This window comes from Sminthopsis crassicaudata, chromosome 2 (assembly GCF_048593235.1).
Source record: "Sminthopsis crassicaudata isolate SCR6 chromosome 2, ASM4859323v1, whole genome shotgun sequence".
Lineage (NCBI taxonomy): Eukaryota > Metazoa > Chordata > Mammalia > Dasyuromorphia > Dasyuridae > Sminthopsis > Sminthopsis crassicaudata.
Window position 1 is genome coordinate 23602107 of NC_133618.1, and position 13804 is coordinate 23615910.

At 34.0% G+C, this 13804-nt stretch overlaps 1 protein-coding gene across 1 annotated transcript in view; it reads right to left on the reverse strand.

Annotated features, from left to right (window-relative positions):
• The window catches only part of CTNNA2 (catenin alpha 2), a 1514496-nt gene that overhangs the window by 960707 nt on the left and 539985 nt on the right, over positions 1-13804 (reverse strand).

The following is a 13804-nucleotide window of genomic DNA, read 5'->3' on the forward strand; positions in this document are numbered from 1 at the left end:
TTAAAACTTGGTCAACACATGTCTTCAGATGACAACTAAATTAACTGGTCAGACCTATACTTTAGACCTAAGTAGCTGACTGGAGAATGGATGATAATGGGAAGAAACTTGAAGCAGGTAAGACCTATAATAGGAGGGGAGAGGTTAGATAAGGAGGAATGGGAAATGACATTTAGATTGTGAGTCTGATGATTGGGAGAATGGTGTTATATTTTAGAGTAATAGCGAAGTTAAAAGGGAGGAATCATGGAGTGGGGGGGGGAGTCTGGACAGGGTGTGAATAATGAGTTTAAATTATCTACTAAATAGCCATGGTAGCATCTAAAAATGGCTTAGTGGAAAGAGTGGATTTGGAGTCAGGAAGTTGTATCCTTCTGAGTTCAAATCTAGATTCAGACACTTCTTAGCTGTGTGAAAGTTAACTGTTTGCCTCAGTTTTTGCTTCTGTAAGTGGAGTATATGGGGAAAAAAATTCCAATATCTTTGCCAAGAAAACCTCAAATGGGATCACAAAGAGCTGGACGTGAATGAAATGACTGAATAACAACTGGACACCCATTTTAATATTTCTAAAATCAGCAGAGAGATTAGAGAATCATCAGCATAGAGATGTTAATTAAACCCATGGGATCTAATGAGAGTACCAATTGAAGGAGAATAGAAAAAAAAAGCCCAGGGGAGAAAGCTGAGAGAACTCACAGCTCTCACCTGTCATTTACTACCTCAGTGACTTTAAGCAAGTCACTTAATCAGTATCCTCATCCATAAAAAGAGGGACAAAATAGATTCTAAACATTTGTTTAGCTATGGATCTATGATCCAACTATAAGAGCCTTTGATACTATTTATAATTTGACATATAATGTGTTTAGTATTTAACAAATATTTGTTAACTGATTTATCATATGATCCTATATATAATTAATGATCTAATTAACATTTAAATGTTTATTCAATAACTGTATGATTCTATGTGTTATTCAATTTATCATTGGATTATTTGATTCCATGTATAAAGCAAAAATATAGAAAAGTTTTTTTAATATAACTCCTTAACTAGGTTATAAAATTGCACTGGACTATGCAGCATGGTAAATGCAAAAAAATAGAATAGAATCCTGCCATCCAATAAATTGCATTCAGATTGGAGTGGAAAGATGACATCCAAGCATCAGAGCAGGTTGTGTGACTGCCAGATGATGAGTCAAGAGCATTGTAGGAAATTAAAGGAAAGAGTGACCCAGGTGGGGCAGTGTCAAGTCACACCAGTGGTACAAGAAGAACGTGAACTTGATCTGATGGATTTGGAGGAGACAAAAGGCAAATTACCGACAGCCTTTGGAAGTAGAGCAGCTCTTTGTAAACTATGATCTGTTTTTCGAGACTACTTCAGGGACCCTATTTTCATAATAATATATCATTTGATAATTAAAATATTCCTTTTTGCCTACTACATATCTGTGTGAGGCTGGATTTTCTTTATAAGCTTCAACCAAAACAGCACATCTCAATAGACTAAATGCAGAAGCAGATATAAGGATCCAGCTGTTTTCTAATAAGCAGGCATTGAAGAGATTTGAAGAACAACAACAAAAATCAAACCATGCTTCTCTTTTAGTAATTTTTGTGTTCTAGAAAATATAGTTATTTTTCATAAAATGTGTCATAAACATACCATTGGTGTATTATTATTTGAAATGAATAAATTATATAATTAGTTTTTATTTCTAATATGCTAAATATCAATAGATATAACACACATGCAAAATGTATTTGGGGTCAATAATTTTTAGAGTATAAAGGGGTCCTGGGATCAAAAAGTATGAGAACTGCTAGAAGAATTTAAACAAAAGCAAATAAGGAGACAGCAATGTGTTTATTGAGGGAGAATAGAGAGGTGTGATCTATATTTTTGGTAGGATACTTTTGGGAGAAGGTGAGACATAGAGTTACCCACTCTAGAAGATTGCATAGGGCTCTGAATCTGAGAACACTGTCATTATTTCTTCTCTCTCTCTCTCTCTCTCTCTCTCTCTTTTCTCTCTCATGATATATATATATATATATATATACATATATATATATATATATATGAATATACTTTCTAATAATTTTTGATGTAGCAAAATAGAAATCAGTAAGAATATGGAATTTTTAATTAAAGCCATTCTTTATGTTTCAATTGTAGGTGGGTTCTTTTTTTATAGGTGTGACATCTATAGTTGCTCTGAAGCAAGATACTGATATATTCTCATCATTTGTTAATAAACTACAAAGAGATAGAAGAAAAATAAGAGAATAATCAATATTAACTGGGTTTTAATAATCTCAAACAATTTTTAAAAATCAAAGATGAAGACCAAAACAAATTTTCCAAGAAATATTTCAATAAATAAGCAGCAGCAAAAATGCACATTGAGAGATGATTCAGCAATTCTATATGTAAAGAGGAAATAAAACAAAACAACCAACCACTAAACAGACAAATTTAACCTAAGGCTCAGGGGCCTGGGGAATCTATCAACAAGATCCAAGTATAGGCCGGTATCTAAAGACAAATCTAGATTTGAGAGACTATTCTTATTCAAAATATGAAACCAATTCAAATTCATTAGTTATCTATTTATATTTTTAAAAGTTTTGTTAGTGAATTCCCTGCCTATTGTTTTAGAAAATCAGGATACTTATATAGAGAGTGATATATTGTAAAGATGCCATATTTTCAAATAATATGACACAATAAAACAGATAACATCAATATCATATTAGAGATGGCTAGATTTCTCTGAATACTCAGAAGGCATATAAGAATTTGGTATGACAACAAGGTTATCTTTAAACTTAAGTACCAATTTACTGTAGACTATAAAGTCCTATTTCATTTGTATCTCTCCTCCAAACTGAAGGTCCAGCTGGTTCTAAGGCAGTGAAGAAAAAATACAGTAAAAGGAAGACCAAAAAAGTAACTTGATTATTATATATGGAAACATTTGTAGAGCCAGCTTAGAATAGCTTTCATATTTTGCCCTGAGAGTACTTATAAACATTGTGCTGATGAAACAGGATAAAAGTAACACTGCCATCCCATCATATCTATAATAGAAGTATTAATTATTGATAATCAAATTAGGAAAATATTTTTGAACCTATTAAAAAGATTTACCTTGGAAATCAAACAGTAAATTAAAAAAATAGTATTTGCTTGTAAGAAAATGGCTCCTGCTGTCATGAGACATACAGAGGAAGAACTCAATTCATTGCAAAGCTGGAGACTTTTGGGCAAGATCAAGGACTTTCATGTCCAAACAAGGGTGAATGGGTGAATGAATACAAAGGGTTGAGGTGTCCCTACAAGGTTTTAAGAAGTTAGCCAAAAAAAAGACAAATGGAATATAATATTGACCAAAGCAGGATTCTTGCAGGAGGGATTAGTCTTTCCCTCTCCTGATTTTTTAAAACCTTGTAGTGACATCTGAATAGTTTATCCTCACTTACCTCATATATCAAAACTGTTGCAAAAGTCTCTTCATTTCATCTTTGCATGTTTCTTGAACATGACCGCTTCTCTCTCTTGACCCTTCCACCATTGAGTGAAAGATCTCATTGTCTCAAACCTTAATGATGGATCTGCCTTTCTCCAATCTCTCCCCAGTCCAATCCATTCTCCCATTCAGTCATTAAAGTGATTTTCTTAAAACACAAGACTGATGATCTCACCATCAATCTCACCCCACCAGCCCCTAACTCCATAAATTCCAGCAGCAAACACAAAATACTCTTGTTTAGTATTCAAATCCCTTCATAACACATTACTCCTTACTAGGACACTGACTTCTTAGTTGTTCCACAGATAAACACTCATTCCTCAGCTCCTGAGATTTTCTCTCCCATACCTGGAATGCTCTTCCCTTTCAGTTTCGACTACTGTTCTCACAAGCTTCAAATTCCATTTAAAATTCTACTTTCTACAAGCAGTCTTCCATAACCTCTCTCAAACTTTCTTTTAATGATATCCAATATCTCTTCTATTCAGCTTGCTTTGTGTATATTTGTTTGGGGACAGGGATTGTCTTTTGCCTATTTTTGTCCCTTGGGAGCACTGAGTAGATATTTAATAAATATTTACTTATTGAGGGAATGAATGGATGAATGCTTCAATCTCACACCACAAAATGTTTTTTAGACATTTCCCAAATGAATATCCTATAAATAATTCTGCATCAAATAAAACTTCATATTTTTCTCTCTAATTCCATCATCTATAGTTCCCTAATTTTGTTCAGGGCACTACCATTCTCCCAGCTTTCTATGTCTATAAACTTCTTGTCATTCTTTTTTAAACCTCCTCAGCTTTTTTTTCTTGTAATGAAATTTATGCGTAACCTTAGTAAATATAAGGCGATATTAATGTTAGCATCAATTTATTTCATTACTTCTCACCAGAGTTATTACAATGATCCCCTAAGATTCTCATCCAAGACTCTTCCTCTAGTATAATCTATCCAACACACAACTTTTATATTAAATATTAATAAATAATGTATTATTATAAATAAATAAAATTTATAATTAATAAATAGAAGTTTAGAATAAATATATTATTATTAAAGGTGTATTCCAACCACCTTTAGGAAACTGAGTCAAATAGGTTTAAGTAATTGACCCAGGTTCACCCAGACAATAAGTATATGAAACTAGATTTCAACCTGTAAAAGTCCATATGTAAATGATAGGTTATTTTTATTATTATTATTAAGTCAAAAGGCAAGAGCCAATGCATTTTGTAAAACATATTGTATACTCCAATGAAAACTCATTCTTGGGGGCAGTATTAAATTCTACATTCACTACCTCCAACTCTCTTTCCAATCTTCTCCCTGTGATTATATCCTTGTTATCTGTTTAGTTTGCTCAGGTATTGTCAAATGTTCTTAATAGCTCAGATTTATAAAAATAACAGTAATGTAAAACTTATTGGATAAAATCCACAATGCTTTATTAAAACAAATATTATTGCTTTGAGATTATCTGTTTAAAAGCTGATTAATGCTCCCCTCCAATAAAATAGAAAATTAAGAAGATTTTTTTCATTTGTCTGATTGGATTTTTTTTACACATACTGTACCTTTATCTTGATATGTAAATTTAACAAGTCCCAGATATCTCTGTAACCTCAATCATTTCCAAAATGAAACTACTAAAGGTTTAGATTAATGTGCAACTAAGTTAGAGAAATTGCAAAGAAGTAGACTCAGTATAGTCCATAAGGATCATTTTATAGGAATGGTATTGATGGATATGGATGTTTTGATGCATTTCAACCTCAGCAGTTTCAGCAGCATCGAAATCTGTCCTCTTCATGTACAACAGGAACACAGGACAAGAAAAAAGCAGAGTACTACTGTTGCCTAGAAACGGGGGCACAAATGCAGAGCTGAGAGGGCTCTTAGGGATCACTGAGGTACAAGGGGGAAAGAGCTGGAGTCAAGAAATTCTAAATTCAAGTTGTTCCCCTTTTTCTCTTGTAGGACCTTGAACAAGGCAAACTACTTTTCTGAGATCTCAATTTGCTCCTCTTCACCTTGAGGGGACTTTATATAATAGATCCTTATATAGCCAAAGGCAAGTTTAGCCATTCTCTAGCTCATTTTAGAGAGAAGGAAACAGATCGTGTAAAGAGATTTAGACCAAGTTGCATAGCTAGTAAGCATCAGGAGAGTTGAATATACATATTCTAACTCTGAAGCCAGAGTTTGTTTGTTACTTTATGCTTCTTCCTATGATTCTATGATCTCATCTACCTCCCTCATTTTACAGAGAAGGAAAGACAGAATTTTTAGCCCAATCCAGTGCTTCATAATGGCAATTATAATGACAACCAATAGCATCCTTGTTATACGTCAGTAAAATTGTGATTTCACTAAATGTGGTACTTTCTAAAACATTATAGATCCGATCTCATCTTGTGCCACTTTAGTTTGTTTCCTTCTCCATAAATCCTCCATTTGGAGTCTCTTTAGAATTCTGTGAACTTTTGTCCACAAATCATTGGTTTACATTGATTAAAATGTTGTGTATTACCAGTTGTCCCTTGAGTTGGCTTCCAGATCAACTCTCTCCTTTTTCAAAGGCTTAATTATGCCGTTGATGAGGTTTTCTTTTTTTTTTTTATCACACTTCAGGTGGGCAATCTTCTTTTGTGATGTGGTTGTTTCCTCCATGAACCCACTATTGCCTTCTCATTAACGTGTTGCATTCATTTTAAAGGCCAGGGTATGTCTTGATTCCTAATTACATAATAATTCACATTTCTATAGTGCACAAAATGCACCCACTGGAATCATTACCTGAGTTAGGTATTAATATTCTATACCCTTGCTACAGATGATAAAATGAATGGTCTCTGAGTTTAAGTGAATTGCCCTTGGTTACACAGCTATAGTCAGTGGTGAGATTGGAATCTAGGATTCCTTTTACTATTCCCTTATGTTTCCCCATATCCACTTTTTCTAGTATGTGTGTAATCAAACTTCATAATAGTGTCTCTTACCTGCAAGTGTCTGACTAGACACTGAAAAGAATTACAGATAAGACAATAATATCTCCATTCTCATGGAGATTATATTCTGAGGGGGAGGAATAGAAGAAATATACAACTATAACATAATGTATTCTAAGAAAATGCAATGACAGAAATTGAAAATCCTAACTATACGTGTTAGCAGATAGTTTGAGAGTTTGATTTAGAGAATCACAGAGTGTGAATAGCAGGGGGACTTTATCTTATCTAGTCCAACCCCTTCACTTTGCAGATGGAAAACAAGAAGAAAAAAAAAAAAAAACAACAACTGAAGTTCAAAGAAGTATAATGTCTTGTCCCAGCTCATACAAGCAGGAAGGAGAAGAATATGGATTAAAATATTTTGACTTCAAATATAATCATCTTTTTCATATACTAACCTGATTCCTGGATAAATTTGGTAACATTAAATGGATGGCTTGTGAAATTTAGAAAGGAAGCAGTGACTATTAAAAATGACTATGACTGTTTCAAATTCTTATCAGACTATTGTTTCCTTTTTTTGGCAGCCACTAGAAAGGGGGAAAAGTAGAAGTAATTTATAGATCTCCAAGATAAATAACCAAACAAAATACAGCCATTTATGAAACCATTATGGACTCATGATGTGCATAGTAATAAAGTTGCTAACAGCTTGTTTTGGGAACTGATTAAATTAGTAGATCCAAAAATTTAAAAAATGAGTTACTGTATAGTTAGAGAGAAAGGTGTATTGGAATACCCCAAATACTTCAGTCATGGGCTGTATCATCATTTTTATCATAGACTTGGATGGGATTATTGATATTACCATTGTCAAATCTTAGACGATTAAAGATTGGGAGAGACAAATGACAAAACACTATGTCAAGTGCCAAAAAAATCTTGACAGGTAACATCTATAGGCCAAATCCAACAAGATGACATTTAGTAGGGACATATAAATTCTTTAGCTGGAAACAAAGAATCAAGCTCAGAAATACAACATTAAAAGGAATGACTATATGTTTTGTGAGGAAAACAAAAACAGCAGAAAAAAATCTTAGTTTTAATGAAATGTAAGTTAAAAACAATATGGCAGCCAAAAAAGCCCATAGGCCCTTTGGTATCATTCAGAGATTAAGGGATTTCATTGTATTCTGTCTTGGTTATTTCACATTTGGAACATTGTGTTCAATGCTGGGTGCCAAAGTATCCTGATAAACTATAATAAATCTCAAAGAGTTTGAACAGAATTGGAAGCAGAAGGGCCATATGAGAATCAGTGGAAGAGATTATGGATGTTTGAAGATTCATGCTAGACTTAAAGTCAGGAAATTTCAATTCAAATCTTGTCACAAAACTAGCCTCAGTTTCTTCCTCTGTAAAATGCATATAATAATATTCTCCTTACAAGACTATTATGAGGGTCAAATGAGATAATTTCTGTGAACTCTAAAGTGTTATGTAAAATTATGATAATTATTTTATAATAATAGCTATTATTGTGATAATAGTTATTATTTGTAGATTGGGAAAGAATTATATAGTCCATAATCGCTAACTGTAAGCATTTGAAACACTCTCATGGGGAAGAGAGATTCAATTAGTTTTACTTGGATCAAGATGGAAGAACAAAAAGCTCTGAGTGAAAGTTTGGAAAAGGCATATTTGGGCTTTGTGTAAAGACATATTTTTAAAGTAGAACAATTCAAACTGTTCCAAGGTAAATGATTCAGCTTAGGTTGTTCATTTCACTGGAAATTTTCAAGTGGAAATGGTATATAACAAATTACCAATATTATAGAAAGGTTGCCTGGTCCAAACTAAATAGAACCTGAAGTCCTTTTCATGTTTGAAATATTAATTGTAGAATTTAAATATTAACTCAAGAAGACAAAACAGAAGGATCAATAAGATTCTCTCAGAAAATGTTATTGAATGGCCTCCTTTCATTAATTCTCACTCTTATTTTCTCCTTTAAAATTTCTATAGAATTACCCGGGTCTCTCAAGATAATACTTATCCCCTATTTGTAGTTCTCAGATTTTTTGGGGACTGAATTTTGAGACTGGGATTTTAGAAATGGGTAGTTTCAGTGATAAAGCTTGGGTCCAACTGAGAAGAGTAAGCAAACATCCCTGTATGGAGAGTTTGGGGAGCCAATAATATAGGTTAGTCACTTGATCCTTTTCATTTGAGCCAAAGGTTTTCCTTCTATATCTGTTTTCCAACTGGCTGGAACTAGTAACACATGACTTATCTATCAAGAAAGGAAATCTAAATCAACTGATGCTGAGTGAAATGAGCAGAACCAGAAGATCACACTTCAACAACAACACTGTATGAGGATGTATTCTGATGGAAGTGGAAATCTTCAACATAAAGAAGATCCAACTCACTTCCAGTTGATCAATGATGGACAGAGGTAGCTACACCCAGAGAAGAAACACTGGGAGGGGAATGTAAATTGTTAGCACTAATATCTGTCTGCCCAGGTTGCATGTACCTTCGGATTCTAAAGTTTATTGTGCAACAAGAAAATGATATTCACACACATGTATTGTATCTAGACTATATTGTAACACATGTAAAATGTATGGGATTGCCTGTCGTCGGGGGGAGGGAATAGAGGGAGGGGGGGATAATTTGGAAAAATGAATACAAGGGATAATATTATAAAAATATATATATATAATAAAAAAAAAGAAAGAAAGGAAATCCATGAATCTCATTCTCCTCTTGCCTGGAGAGCAAATGTCCTGAAGGGAGAGTCTACTTTTCAGATCTGTAGAGAAGGAAGGAATTTATGGCCAAAGAAAAACTAGAGTATAGTATGAAATGTAAAGTGGATAATTTTGATTATATTAAATTAAAAAAAAAGTTTTGTACAAACAAAACCAATGCAGATATGATTAAAAGGGAAGCAGAAAACAGGAAAATCTTTATATCCAATTGTTCTGATAAAAGCTACATTTCTAAAATATATTTAAAATGACTCAAATTTATAAGAATATAAGCCATTTTCCAATTGATTCATGGTCAAAGGATATGAACAGACAATTTTCATAGTGTATTTTCTTCTGTTTTTTCCCCCTGAGGCATTTGGGGTTAAGTGACTTGCCCAGGGTCACACAGCTTGGAAGTGTTAAGGGTTTGAGACCAGATTTGAACTCAGATCCTCTTGATGTTAGGGCTGGTGCTCTATCTACTATAATACCTAGCTGCCCCAACAGATAATTTGCAGGCGAAGAAATTAAAACCATTTATAGTAATACAAAAAATGCTCTAAATCACTATTGATCAAAGAATGCAAATTAAGACAACTTTGAGGTAACCACTACATATTTCTCAGATTGGCTAAAATGACAGGAAAAGAAAATAAATGTTAGCAGGCATGTGGGAAAACTGGGATACTAATACATCACTGGTGCAGTTGTGAACTGATCCAAACATTCTGGAAAGCAATTTTTAACTATGCCCAAAAGACTATCAAACTGTGCATACACTTTGATCCAGCAGTATCTCTACTGGGCTTGTATCCTAAAGAGATTATAAAAAGGGGAAAAAAAAGACCCACATGTGCAAAAATGTTTATGGCAGCCCTTTCTATGGTGGCAAGGAAGGGGAAATTGAGTGGATGCCCATCAGTTGGGAGACAGCTGAATAAATTAGGGTATGGGAATATTATGGATTATTATTGTTCTATAAGAAACAATCAACAGGATGATTTCAGAAAGGCCTGAAGAAACTTATATGAACTGATGCTAAGTGAAGTGAGTAGAACCAAGGGAGTATTTGTACATAGCAACAAAATTATATAATGATTAATTCAGATGGATGTACCGCTTTTCAACAATGAGATGATTCAAGGCAATTCCAATAGACTAGTGATGGAGAAAGCCATCAATTTGAAACACAAGGTTTTGCAAGGATGAATGCTGAAAACTATTTTTGCATGTTTTTGAAAATATTTAAAAATAAAAGTGGCTTATAATACAGTCAGTAATAGAAATCATGTGTTTTGAAGTTTGCTTCTCCTTTTAACACCAGTTAGTCTATCCAGGACATTGCTTTGGTCATTTCAAATAATCAAAGGGATCTGGGACCTGAGTGATTCATCAGTCCCTCTAAGGGGATGGATCATAACCTATCTCTGCCTATCCATCCTATGAGACTGCCATTCTCATTCCTTTAATATGTACCAAATTATCAAATGCCAGAAAGAGCACTGGAGGAAAATGACTGGACAGAACTACATAGGCTGGACTGATTTTTATCATTTTCTTTTCAAAGCTCATCTCTTGGGTTTGGGAAAGGCAAACGCTAGTGGGCCATCTGTGATTCAGATTTCTTTCCTAGTTTGTGCAATCCCCGTAAGAGAGATATACTGTGGCTTTGACTGCCTTCAGAGTTCAAAGGAGCAACGGTGAATAAAATCAACCAATTGTTTTCTTCCTCACAGAAAACCGGTCTGTACCACCTGCTGCCAAGCAAAACTGTTTGGGAGCAAAATGAACATGAAATAAATGTCTCCAGATTCTCATTCAGGTATTCACTTCAATTTAAAAATAAAACCTATAATATAAGGACTATGTTCGCTTAATATGTGTATTTCTAAAGCAACTGCAGTTCCAGCAGTCATTAAAGCAGAATTTGAATTGCAAATTACAATATTTGTTTATTCCAAAAATGATTGCTACAATATGCTACCTTCTATTTCCAACCCCACTCCTGTTTTGCCTTTGTTGTGTTATTTCAGAAAAGCTCCTTCTAAAACCAAGCAAACAAGAAGGTAGACTTCAAGACCCTCTTGTTACTAGCCCTTTCATTTTTTCTGTATCTCTCCCTCTTTCTTTTTCTCTCTCTTTTTCTTTTTCTTTCTTTCTCTCTCTCTCTCTCTCAGTTTATCTGTGCCTGTCTGTCTGTCTGTCTTTGTTTCTCTGTCACTGTCTCTCTATCTGTCTATCTGTCTCTCTTTCCCTGTGTCTCTGTCTCTGTTATTCTGTTTCTCTCTCTGTCTCTTTATCTCTGTGTGTCTCTGTGTATGTATGTCTCTCTGTCTCTCCTCTCTCTCTCTCTCTTTCTGTGACTATCTGTATCTCTTTGTTTCTGTCTCTCTGTGTCTCTCTATCTCTGTATCTGTCTCATTGTATCTGTCTCTCTTTGCCTATGCCTCTCTGTCTCTTTGTGTGTCTCTGTGTTTTTCTGCCTCTATTTTTCCATCTGTCTTTGTCTGTGTATTTTTCTCCGTGTCTCTCTTTTACTATGAAGCATCTCAAAGGAAATATATAAGCTTAATAACTTCATTTCCTGTGACCTTCCTCTACTCTTTGTAATTTGACCTTGTCACATACTGAAATTGTTCTTTCAGAGATTATTAACAACCTCCTCATAGCTAGTATCAATGGCCATTCTTGATTTCTCCAGCATCTTACTCTCTGATGCATTTTAAGCTTTTGAATATCCTATGGCTTTTTAAGATCATTCTCCTGAACATCTTAAGTCTGTATGCTCTCTCTTATTAAGTAGATTGCTTTTCTCATCCCGGATAGGAAATGCAATTGTTAAATACATTTCTATCATGGGGGCCCTCTCTTCCTTCATTTGTTCCATCCATCCATTTATCCAGTAGTCATTAAAGAAATGCCCATTATGTACAAAACATTCCCCTTAGCAATCATATCTGCTTTTCTAGATTTTTCTAAGTATCCCTTATAAAAGATGATTATTGAACTCTTGAGCCCTAATCTTTACTCCCAACTTCACATCCTATGTAGTTTCCATTTTGAGGTCCAACTAAAATCTGCCTGAATATATATACGTTCCCCAAAACTGTTTATTTTTCCCCCAAGCACAATTATTTCCTTTCCTTGACTTTTCCATTTCTATTATTGATATTAACAACTTTCCTATCACTCAAACTAAAAAGTCTCTTTGGTTCTTCCATTTTCTTCTCTCCTTTAAGTTATTTACTAAATTCCCTGAATTTTATGTCTATAAAACCTCTTTCTTCTCAGACTTGGGTTATCACTACCTGTTATTTAAATTTCTTTTGCTATCCCTAAACTCATTTCTTTGCCTTCATATAATCCCTAATACAATTCATTCTACAAATATTCCTAAAGCTTAATTTTAATCATGTGGTACACTCTCCCTATCCACCCCAAACTCCAAAGAGGTCACAGGGCTACCTGCAATTATATATTGCTATATCTACAACATGGAAGAGAAGATGGACTCATAAGCTATCAAAATTATTCATCAAGGGGCAACTGGGTGGTGCAGTGGATAGAGCAGCAGTCCTGAAGTCAAGAGGACCTGAGTTCAAATGTGACCTCACACACTTAACACTTCCTAGCTGTGTGACCCTGGACAAGTCACTTAACTACAATTTCCTCAGCAAAAAAAATATATATTAATCACCAAATAAAGAGAAAACTCTTAAACATGACATTTATTCCACTTCCTCTGCTTCTCCATAATTACTTGATTCCGATATACTTATTAATTTATCCCATATACACAAGCTAATTTTGCTTATACACCATCATCAAAAATAAACACAACAAATTTCATATCATGATAATATGTACCTATTTGTCTTTATAAAAATAAATATAGCTTATTGAGTACTTTGACATTTATTTTCCAAACTGATACACACTACACATTTTGGAAAGAGATGTCTTTCTTTATGTCAAGTATTTCAAAGGTCATAGAATCACTGGAACACAGACCTAAAGCTAGAAGAAACTTCAGAGGACATATGATTCAATCACCTCATTTTGTAAATTAGGTAGCTGAGGCTCAGGGCTCCCCATGGTCACATAGGTAGGAAGTAGCAGAGCCAAGAATTCAAGTTTATAGAGTCACACAGAATTGGAAGACACTGAAGAGGCCACTGGGTCCAATGTATACATGAAAAGAACCATCTCTTTGACCAGTATGACAAATGGTTATACATCATCTGATCAATCTCTAAATAGGAAAAAAAACATCACTTCTCAACACATTCTACTACACTTCTGAACAGCACGAATTTTAGGAAATATTTTCTAAAATCAAGCAAAATTTGCCTCTTTTTACATTTCACCCACTGTATCTGGTTCTGTCTTCCAGGGCCAAAGGTCTGATGTTTTCACATTGTCACTTGTCAAATACTTGATGACTATCATGAATATCCAAGACTTCTTTTTTTTCTTCTTTTTATTTTTAATCATATTTTATTTTTCCAAATGTATGCAAAGATAGTTTTCAACATTT